The sequence below is a fragment of the Panulirus ornatus genome, chromosome 24, assembly GCF_036320965.1.
Source record: "Panulirus ornatus isolate Po-2019 chromosome 24, ASM3632096v1, whole genome shotgun sequence".
Lineage (NCBI taxonomy): Eukaryota > Metazoa > Arthropoda > Malacostraca > Decapoda > Palinuridae > Panulirus > Panulirus ornatus.
This window is the reverse complement of record NC_092247.1, coordinates 7,539,630-7,551,643: the sequence shown is the minus strand read 5'-3', so window position 1 is coordinate 7,551,643 and position 12,014 is coordinate 7,539,630.

Here is a 12,014-nt window from a genome sequence, read left to right as displayed (position 1 = left end):
TATGGGGCGTAAACTTGACACAGACGAGTATCTTGAAAGTACATTATAAAGGATGTGTCGGGTGAGTCCATTTAAGAATAGGGGAGTCTTTGAAGTATCCATTGTAAGGTTCGAGTCCATTTTAAAAACTGAGTCCTCTGCACATTTTAAGTATCTTGGATGAGACCAATATAAGACGGGTTCTCGGACGAGTCCATTTTAAGATGAGTCCGGTGCTATTTCCTTTGGTTCCTTGCAAGAGCAAGTTGGACGAATCCATTTCGGGATAGAGGAGTCCCAGGCGAGTCCATTTTAGTACAGGGGAGTCTGCTTTTAATGCATTTAAAGATATGGTGGACGAGTCCATTTTGAGGAGGGTAAGTCCCGGGCGAGTCCATTTTAAGGAGGAGTCATGGACGAGGCCATTATATGATGGGGGAGTCTCAGGCGAGTCAATTTATGAATAGGGAAGTGGTGGACGAGTCTATTTCAAGATGGGGGAGTTCCGGGCGAGTCCATTTCAAGATGGGGGGAGTTCCGGGCGAGTCCATTTCAAGATGGGGGAGTCCAGGGCGAGTCCATTTTAGCAAAGGGAGAGCACCCTTATACATTTTAACAAGTATCTTGGACGAGTCCATTATAAGATGGGGGAGTCCCGGACGAGTCCATTTTAAGATGGGGGAGTCCCGGCCGAACTCATTACACGATCGGAGTCATTTTTTTTATCCATATATAAGAATTTTAAGATAGGGGAGTCCCGGACGAGTCCATTTTAAGATGGGGGAGTCCCGGCCGAACTCATCACACAATCGGAGTCAATTTTTTCCATCCACATATAAGAATGTTGGACGAGTCCATTTCAAGATGGGGGAGTCCCGGGCGAGTCCATTTTAAGATAGGGGAGTCCCGGACGAGTCCATTTTAAGATGGGGGAGTCCCGGCCGAACTCATCACACAATCGGAGTCAATTTTTTTTATCCATATATAAGAATGTTGGACGAGTCCATTTCAAGATGGGGGAGTCCCGGGCGAGTCCATTTTAAGATAGGGGAGTCCCGGACGAGTCCATTTTAAGATGGGGGAGTCCCGGCCAAACTCATCACACGATCGGAGTCAATTTTTTCCATCCACATATAAGAATGTTGGACGAGTCCATTTCAAGATGGGGGAGTCCCGGGCGAGTCCATTTTCAGATAGGGGAGTCCCGGGCGAGTCCATTTTAAGATAGGGGAGTCCCGGACGAGTCCATTTTAAGATGGGGGAGTCCCGGCCGAACTCATCACACAATCGGAGTCAAATTTTTTTTATCCATATATAAGAATGTTGGACGAGTCCATTTCAAGATGGGGGAGTCCCGGGCGAGTCCATTTTAAGATAGGGGAGTCCCGGACGAGTCCATTTTAAGATAGGGGAGTCCCGCCCAAACTCATCACACGATCGGAGTCAATTTTTTCCATCCACATATAAGAATGTTGGACGAGTCCATTTCAAGATGGGGGAGTCCCGGGCGAGTCCATTTTAAGATAGGGGAGTCCCGGACGAGTCCATTTTAAGATGGGGGAGTCCCGGCCGAACTCATCACACGATCGGAGTCAATTTTTTCCATCCACATATAAGAATGTTGGACGAGTCCATTTCAAGATGGGGGAGTCCCGGGCGAGTCCATTTTAAAATAGGGGAGTCCCGGACGAGTCCATTTTAAGATGGGGGAGTCCCGGGCATACTCATCACACGGAGTTAATTTTTTTCATCCATATATAAGAATGTTGGACGAGTCCATTTCAAGATGGGGGGAGTCCCGGGCGAGTCCATTTAAAGATAGGGGAGTCCCGGACGAGTCCATTTTAAGATGGGGGAGTCCCGGGCGATTCCATTTTAGGATAGGGGAGTCCCGGGCGAGTCCATTTTAAGATGGGGGGTGTCCCGGTCGAACTCATTACACGATCGGAGTCAATTTTTCATACATATATACAAGAATGTTGGACGATTCCATTTCAAGATGGGGGTCTCTCAGGCGAGTCCATTTTAAGATAGGGGGAGTCCCGGTCGAACTCATTACACGATCGGAGTCAATCTTTCATACATATATACAAGAATGTTGGACGATTCCATTTCAAGATGGGGGAGTCTCAGGCGAGTCCATTTTAAGATAGGGGAGTCCCGGGCAAGCTCATTACACGAGCTTAGTATTCTTATCCATATATAAGAATGGACGAGTATATTTCAAGATAGGGGAGTCCCGGGCGATTCCATTTTCTCAAAAGGAGTAAACTTCGCAAGCACCAAGTATATCGGACGAGTCCATTATATGATGATGGGTCTCTGCCAAGTTCATTCAGGAATAGGGGTCTCGGACGACTCCATTCAAGACGGGAAGTCTTCGAAGATTCCGTTGTAGGATAGGCTGTCCCAGGAGTTCCTTTTAACCCATAAAGAATGTAGTGTCCGTTTTACCAGGGATAAGTCCATTACATAAACGATTTTGGAAGATTTCTTTTCAAGATGGAAGATTCCTGAATACGTTTCTTTGAAGCCTTATACAAACATGTCAGAAGACTATTTTAAGACCCGAGAACCCATTTTAAGCCATATGTAAAGAACGAGTCGTGAAATTCCATTTCTATATAATATATACTAGATGAAAAGTTTTTTTTTTCTTTTCTAGACATCTGGGAGTGGTCTTAGCAGAAGAGTCACGGGATGGGGGAGGGGCGAAGTTTCTGGGAGCGTTGAAGAATGTGTTTAAGAAGAGACCGTTATCTCGATGAGCAAAAATATGTTTGAAGGAATGGTGGTTCCAACTGTTATATGGTTGCAAGGCATGGGCTGCAGATGAGGTTGTGCGGAGGGCAGGTGTGTTGGAAATTAAATGTTTGGGGACATTAAGTGGTGTGAGGTGGTTTGATCGAGTAAGTAATGAAAGCAAGATGTGTGGTAATAAAAAGATTATGGTTGAGAGCAGAAGAGGGTGTGTTGAAATGGGTTTGACACATTGAATGAATGAGGAAAGATTGACAAAAAGGATACATGTCTCAGAGGTGGAGGGCAGGAAGAGAAGTGGGAGACCAAACTGGAGTTGGAGGGATGGACTGAAAATGCTTTTGAGCGATCGAGGCCTGAACATACAGGAAGGTGAAAGGAGCGCAAGGAATAGAGTGAACTGGAACGATGTGGTATACCGTGTGTTGTACGACGGGAACGAAGTGTGATGTTGGGATTTAAATAACTAAATTAGTCACCTGATAAAGTGGATTGTCTACAGGAGAGACGTTCACAATTTTATTTGTGTAATTTTTCTATACATGTGTCACGACGTTTCATTGAATTTGGATAGATCTAATGTCTATTAAGCATTCTTTTACAATGAATGTGTGAAAACATTTTGCAGTATCTTAAAAATTCTTCACAAACATTTCAGCTACCCGTGATCCTCATTACATTAACTTGAAAACTTCTTCGGTACATTATGAAAATTCTAGACATTTTAAGATAACGTCAGTACAAGTTCACAGTAATCTTAACGTTACAGGTGTTGTAATAGATTGTATTCTCTCCATAAGATGACAATGGATCAAGAAAGTCATTAAAAGTCTCAAACTAGCATTCTTGTCGAAACAAATGTCACTAACATTCTTTTGGGTTGGGCTACAATGTCCCTTTATTTCCAATTTACATCAATTAAGTACATAAGAAATCGCTTTGGGGATTAACTTATTTATAATATCTGCAACTTTTTTAATCATACAATGAAGTAAAGTTTTAAACACTGAGAGGAACTCAAGCACAGTGTGATTGATATGGCTCGAGTACACGATGTAATGGAATAAGGTTACGAAGACGACATTGTTCACCGAGCAATCATCGATAACCAAGGAAAAATTCACGAGTCTTCGCAGTTTTGCTCAGAGATTCTTCCATAAATACAGCAAAGCCAACACCTTACGCAATCCGAGATATCAGTGAACAATATTTTCCTCCCACGATTTTCGACTTTAGGCACTTTTAGGGCGTTCCTCGAGGTATGTGACTTGAAGGAATGCTCCCCAGGTGGTCACCCAACAGGATCTTCCTGGGAAGCAGCACCCGAAGGACGCCTCCTTTCCCGGTGCATTATTGTATCTTGAAAACTAGGAGGAACCTATAACAAACAAAGGTGTTAAGAGTTAACGAATCCTTCAAGACACACGTGCTTTAATTCACTAAACCTATAACAAAGGTGCGGGAACTAACGTTTTCTACAAGACACAGGTGCTTTAATTAGCTAACCCTATAACAAAGGTGCTGGCATTAACGAATTCCACAAGACATGTGCTTTAATTCACTAAACATATTACAAGACATATGCGCTTTAATTCACTAAACCTACAACAAATGTGCGGGAATTAACGAATCCTTCAAGACACAGGTGCTTCAATTTACTAAACCTTTAACAAATGTGCGGGAATTAACGAATCCTACAAGACTTATACGCTTTAATTCTCTATACAAAGGTCTCTAGCTGGAATTCGAAACAGACTGTACCAACATTATACTTTACCGGTTAATGCTTTTCCTTTTTGTGACTACACGATTTTAACTCTACAAAACAATGGAGCCAAAGAATTCTGACAAAAGTAAAGAATATTTACACGAAAAAAGGAAGATGCACTATAATCGTGAGGTCAAAAAAAATTACCATGAAACGTGTGTGCTGACCACACTTACAATTTACTTTAAACTTAATATATGTTCAGTACCTACTGTAGTATTAACAAAGGGAACAAGTAGAACAGAGATAAACAATGAACACAACACAGACTTAACATCCAACGATTTATTCCAGTTTACGGTACACAAGATGGCTTTAAAATATCATGCGGCTACGTAAATCTGGAAAAATATTGCGTCTGATGGTACACTAAGACATTTAACATTTAACGAAGCTTGCAAAACACTTAAGGGCTAATTAAAAGTCGTCAAAAACAACTAAGGATAGGAGACACCCTAAAATGATAATTCGTATTAAATCACAACGCTTAGGAAATATTCATGGGCACACAGCATACGCGGCACGAGAAAACGAACCTTTAACATATTAACATCATAGATTTAAACCCTTTAAACGGCAGAGAGCAGACTTACAACAGGTGCACTTACGTATTATGTCTCCTGCAATTACATTACAAGTCTTGAAGCAACATTAACGTATTGTGTAGCCCTTTTACTTTCACAACTACATACTGTATATTCTTTTTTTTTTTTTTTTTTTTTTTTTTTTTTATACCTCGTCGCTGTCTCCCGCGTTTGCGAGGTAGCGCAAGGAAACAGACGAAAGAAATGGCCCAACCCCCCCCATACACATGTACATACATACGTCCACACACGCAAATATACATACCTACACAGCTTTCCATGGTTTACCCCGGACGCTTCACATGCCTTGATTCAATCCACTGACAGCACGTCAACCCCTGTATACCACATCGCTCCAATTCACTCTATTCCTTGCCCTCCTTTCACCCTCCTGCATGTTCAGGCCCCGATCACACAAAATCCTTTTCACTCCATCTTTCCACCTCCAATTTGGTCTCCCTCTTCTCCTCGTTCCCTCCACCTCCGACACATATATCCTCTTGGTCAATCTTTCCTCACTCATTCTCTCCATGTGCCCAAACCACTTCAAAACACCCTCTTCTGCTCTCTCAACCACGCTCTTTTTATTTCCACACATCTCTCTTACCCTTACGTTACTTACTCGATCAAACCACCTCACACCACACATTGTCCTCAAACATCTCATTTCCAGCACATCCATCCTCCTGCGCACAACTCTATCCATAGCCCACGCCTCGCAACCATACAACATTGTTGGAACCACTATTCCTTCAAACATACCCATTTTTGCTTTCCGGGATAATGTTCTCGACTTCCACACATTTTTAAGTTAAAAATGCAAAATTATGGCAATGGTCGAGTTACTATTAGACCCACTGAGCCACAAGTGTCAATTTCATAAATATACATGAATATCTAAATCACGAGGTGAAGCCTCCTCATGTAAATAAATATAGAGATACAGCAAGCAGCTTACATTATCTAGGAGGATGTGGCACACCAACGGAAAGAAGGCAAAAAGTTTTTAGTCCTTAGGGGTGGGTACAAGAGCATAATAAACACCGCATGAGGACATTATAATAATAACCCCACTTAAAACTACTGCAGCTTCAGCACTGTACCATAATCCGAATTACGAACACCCTGTAAATTATAATAAACGAGGTGTGAAAGAATTCCCGACCAACACCACGGACTTGAATAATAACGGAACAGACCTTCCAACCCAACCAAACGCCAAAGCAACTCTTCAACTTCTCCAGGTGTTCTTAAACAGCCACAAGTTACCAAAATCGAACCTTGCCCTAAATAAGTTATACCCACCATTCCACCTCCACAGTCAATACGACTTATCATCCACAACCAATGTTTTCCCAAGCACACACACCTAGAACAGCTCAATTACTGACCAAACTTAATTTATAAAAGCTTGACAACTGTGTTCAAACAAGTAGACGATATTCACAAAACGAAGCAAAACTATCAAGATATCTGCAAGGGCAGATCTACTACTAATACGCGGTCATTTCATCATCAGTACTACCAAAATCTCGGTATTCATAAATCACTTTTCCTCACCGTATGAAGCCTGAGCAACCACAGCACATGAGCGATAAGAATATGTCAGCGAACCCAAGACCTAAACCTCGATCTACTATTAACAGGGCAAAAACTTATAGAAACGGTACACACACAATACCACCACGACCTTGACACAAAGATATAACATCACTGGCTTTCCCTTAACCACTTTGACTAAACATATCACGTGGAAGCTATTGAAGTTACAGTCCACTCACCGTATTTACAATACAAAAAATAGTTTTTCAGTACAAAATGCTCGGCTACGTTGGAACCCAGCATAAGTCAACCTAACTAATCCAATTGCCAAACTTATTTTCTCACCGGAAAAAAGCTGTAGCGACGAATTGTACGCCATAATACGGCCAGATACCTCTATAATAGGGCTATCTATTAAACGAATTGCAAGTTAGCTTACAAGAAGGGACTTTACTAATTAACTAATGCGCATCAACATTACATACAAGTGTAACAGTAAAGCGTCTTTTCTGCATTTTGAATACTTACATTTTCTTAGTTTATCTTATATCTTCGTATGTAACCTAAATGCTTTTCACACTAACATTTACACAAGATTTTGCTCATCTTAACATCAAATTTCTTTTATAGCCGTCAAATTTTCAGTTTGCACTTACCTGTTGATTCTTTAATAGTAAACTGGAGGGACATCTTAAAAATACTCAATATGTGAAGAGAAAATGTTAATATTTTTCACAAGTATTACTGTTTATAGTAATGTCCCATATGGCACAGAGGTCAGAGGTCTCAGTTTCTACTGGAGTTTATATATAAAAAGGTAAACAGTTTATATCACAAATCACTTCCTTTCAGATGTTAAATCACTCAAGTTCAGTAAATTCTAAAGGTAAATTCTAGACAATTTGATGAACTATAATTCCAAAATATTTTTGCACACTATTGTAAAGGCATTAAAAGCAGCATGCTACATCCAAGATTGAAATATGCAGTTTCTCATTTCAAGCATCTAGGCAAAGGCATATATACATATATACCACAATAACTTTCCTTAAATGTCCACTTGAAGTTTCTTATTAAAACTCACCCAGTATGGAATTACGTTATAGAGTTATATAAACTTGCATTACCTGCTAAACTGATGGTATATAATATTTCCAGTTGGATTAATCGGTTTATAGAAAGGATTAGCATAAATAGCTGGCTATAAATGTTTTTTAACCAGATGTATGAAAATGTATATCACTGTTGGCCAAAACACTACTTTAAAAGCTCTGTTGCAGATTTAACTCGTACGTGTCAAAAAATTAGCGAGGCCATTACTCAATATTTGGCCTTACAGTCTTTAGTTACAGCAATAATAAAAAGGTTACACTATCGTACAGCAAGGAACAAGAACGGTCGTAACGGTACATCTACTTTACAGTATTTCACAACGAATAAACGTTCCCTTCCTTTGGGAAACCTGTGAGCAATTAGATGGTGTCTCCCTTTCCCTGTAAATTACGTATGAATGCGATCTGTCAGTCACTGCTTCCATGGATGACAATTTGCCATATTTCGAAGTCGCAGCATGACCGCTATTAGCGCCATCCATGGATGGACCGATTTTGCGTGCGCGCATTTGCATTCACTTAAGGTCCCACTTAGTACGATCATTTTTGTTATACTATTTTCATGGTTTCTGTAATATATCAACTAATGTGGTCTGCTGCTGGGAATCCCGTTGGGATGGCTTACTATGCGAAGCCGAAACACAGAAACAAATGGTTGTGTGATCTTTACATGCACGAGACAGGTTGGCGGTCAGTGGAGGGCGTGAATTTATAACAATTCTGATATATCAGCCGCTAAGTATATCAAGGATTTCAAAATTTATTATAATTATAAGTTACAATTACTTCTGCTTTAACGATTTCCCAAGGTAAAAACTATCAATTCTCCAAATCCGGCTCCATTAATACCACAAAACTATAAAAAAAAATCTAGGGATGAGAATTTTTTACTGGAAATCTGCCAATTCTAGTGCATAATCATAACTGGTGGTTAAACTTTCGCATAGAGTGAACTCGACGTAAAGTGACCATATCAAATATTCACTGTACGCAAACACTACGTTATAATGTAATAGTAAACCAATGAACACAAAAGACAATACTAAGATATCTTGAAATTAACTAAACGTTAATTGCAGGGTAGTAATATAACTGGCCGTAGTTTCTTATTCTGACTTACAATAAAATTAAACAATTTTCCACAATTATCTTAATCGTTACTGGTATACTTTACCTTGAAACCTTAAAGAATGACCTACGGACTTTTCACCTAGGATGATTACTTTGGTTAATTCTGAATGTTTAACCTTGCATAATACTGGTTGGCGTTATCATCCACTATTTTTGGATCACTTGTAAAAGTCTATTCAAAAATATTTTTCTACTTTCGTTTATCCGGATCATTAACCACAAAGACTACCAAAAATGAAAGTTTACCGAGAAAATGGATTAATTACTTTTTTATTTTGTTTAACTTGTTGGAAGGTGCAGCCTCAACCTACGTTCAGGTCTGGATTTCTCCAAATTAGCAAAACAGTTTGAAAAATATATCGTACCTCTATATGTACGCAAGTAATCACCTCAAAAATTGTGAAAGTACGTGCAATGTGTTTCAATAAACTTGTATCCACATGCGTTAACAGATATAATTTAAATACGTCTTTAATTTGATAGCGACATCTGAAGAAACTACTGTAAATTCCAGGTGTCGGCAGCTCTAGGACAAGCTCAAACACCACATTACTTGGGGTAGCACGGAAATATATCGATTACGATGAACATAATACCATTAAACATTGATCGATATATATAAACTTAAAGAGCTCATACCTCTAATGTATTATACACCGCCCTCTTGAGTACTAGCAGCTTCCCTTGCCACTACCGGTATGGACGGCTGAGGGACTCGCTACTGTAGGGGCCTATGCAGTAACCATCATCGTAGTTTAGTTCCATCCTGACCAACATCAATCTTGAAAACTCTTCCTTGCACTCTTAACAGCAGCGCCATTATCAGTGCTCCTGCTTCTGATGGATCATGATTAATGTCAATAGTAGCCTGTTCCAGCCAATCAATTTCATACGAGAACTAAAAAATTACGTTATGTCTACAACATAACACTAAATTATTCAAACTTTAATGAATTATAATTCCAGTGTAAAAACTAGGAGAATGTACTTGTTACAAAACTTTATTAACTGTGTAAAGGTTTGTGTAAAGCTTTATGACGTACCGAATTATCAAATAATCCGGTACCTCCTGATAGTATTTATTCATGTCTATCACTTCAAAAAGTTTCATATAATACTTACTGAATCCCGTTCCTCTTCGCAAACACGGGAACACAAATCATGATCTACGTCCTGTTGCCACGAGAATAACGTACGACCTACTGCTTCCACAGTCGGGCAGTAACTGAACTAGGAGCCGGCGCTGCGCAGCTTATGCCGGCCTTCACGCATCGAAGAAAACCTGGTGTTGCCACATATGATCATTTACCACTAAACACATTTTAGACACAATATTATTTGATGAAGATAATCAACATCATCAAACGTTCTTATAATTGATACTTATATTCTGTAGTAAAGTTTCATTTGAGGTATACGAGAGTTTAAGTACTTTTTTTGATATAAAATGATACGGTGCTGGCAACGCTCACGGGTATTTAAATCAAAGACTTAAATGCTCGAATTTTAACTCTCGCGTATTTATACCATATTTTTTTCACATTGTAACTCATTGAAAGATAGTGTTTCATTGTACTTATATACTTTTGACTTGTATATGCCGATAGATACATCCAGAAGCAGTGAAATGACAAGAGAAACTACCGAATGACATTTGACATACCACTTTGTTTACTCCGCTTCTTTTACAGACATTAAATAATTTTTTTGTGATACGTAGAAAATAAAGGAAGCCCTAATTATCAGCCATCATAGAAAATTCGACTTAAGTAACTAGTAATAGATAAGGGAAAGAAAAATATACACATGTTAATTACCAAAACGCCTTTAATTGGCTTTAATTACGTCGCTTTTAATACACAATTATTTATGTAGCTCCAGCAAAAGCCTGGAAATGTTTGTATTTACATCTATTTGTATCATTTTGGAGATATGCTTCTGCTAAAGCCTGGATTTTGATGATACATTATGTTGATTATGCCCGAAAAAAAATCGTGTGGCGACGCTTTCTCTTCTCGATATCGACTATGGATGCTCTTTGACCAATACAATTATTTCGCATCGACCGACTATATTAATCAGGGTATAAGGTAGCCTTACTTCCCTGAAGGTCAGGTCTCTGACGAAAACAGTACTTTCGTACACAAGAGTCCCCCATACTAATGCTTGATTTATGAGCTATCTTTCACTAGGGTTTTACTCTCATGCTTGTACCGTCTTACATATAAAATGATCACAGATTCATATAGGTACATATTAAATCTGTTGCGTTTACAGTAGAATTTACAGTAATATACTTTCCCTATACCAATATTTGTGTTTTTCCATTTTTCTCTACATGACAAGTAGGTAGTAGTTAAGAAGAAGCCACCAACATGGAACGTATTTTACTGTTACTACCTGCCTGGGTATTGGTAGGGTTGGTGATGGCTACGTAGCGAGTCAGCTTTTCAGTGGTTGTCTAGGTGCACTCCTTTGACCACGGTAGCTGTATTTTCTTTCTGCCTCAACCACACGTGGACTGCTGGTATTCTGTCCACAAAGATACAATCTCTCCTTGTCAAACCTAACACCTGACAACACTTAACTCATTCTTTGCCATAACACGGCCTTTTAGCAAAATGGTAGTAGCAATAGATGGAAGCAGTAGGTAGGAACCTTAGACAAGAGCTTTAGGTAGAAACATTAGGTAGAAGTAGATATGAGCATTAGCTGGGAACATTAGGTACAAGTAGTAGGTCGTAACATCATGCAGGAATATCAGGAAGACACACTTAATAGAAGTATCAGGTAGGAGCTCCTGAAAACGCAGCATTAGAGTTGCCTCTACAGGTGGCCTGTTAAGGGTGAGGTACTGAAGTCCAAGAAGTGGCACTGGAGTTCAACAGATATGGAGATACTTTTGTCATGGCCATATCCTTGAGGAGTGTTCTCAAAGGGAATGGATTTCAGCGATACAGATAGACAAGCTATTAACAAGCATCCATATTTGTGACTCGTTTGAAAAAAAAGTAACATTTCACTAATACATGATACGTCTAGAGGAGGTTGTACCTACAACTGTCATTCTCTTAAAATTGTTGGCTTAATGTAAGGATCTAAAAGAAAATATGCAGAAAAAACAAATCATGGCAACCT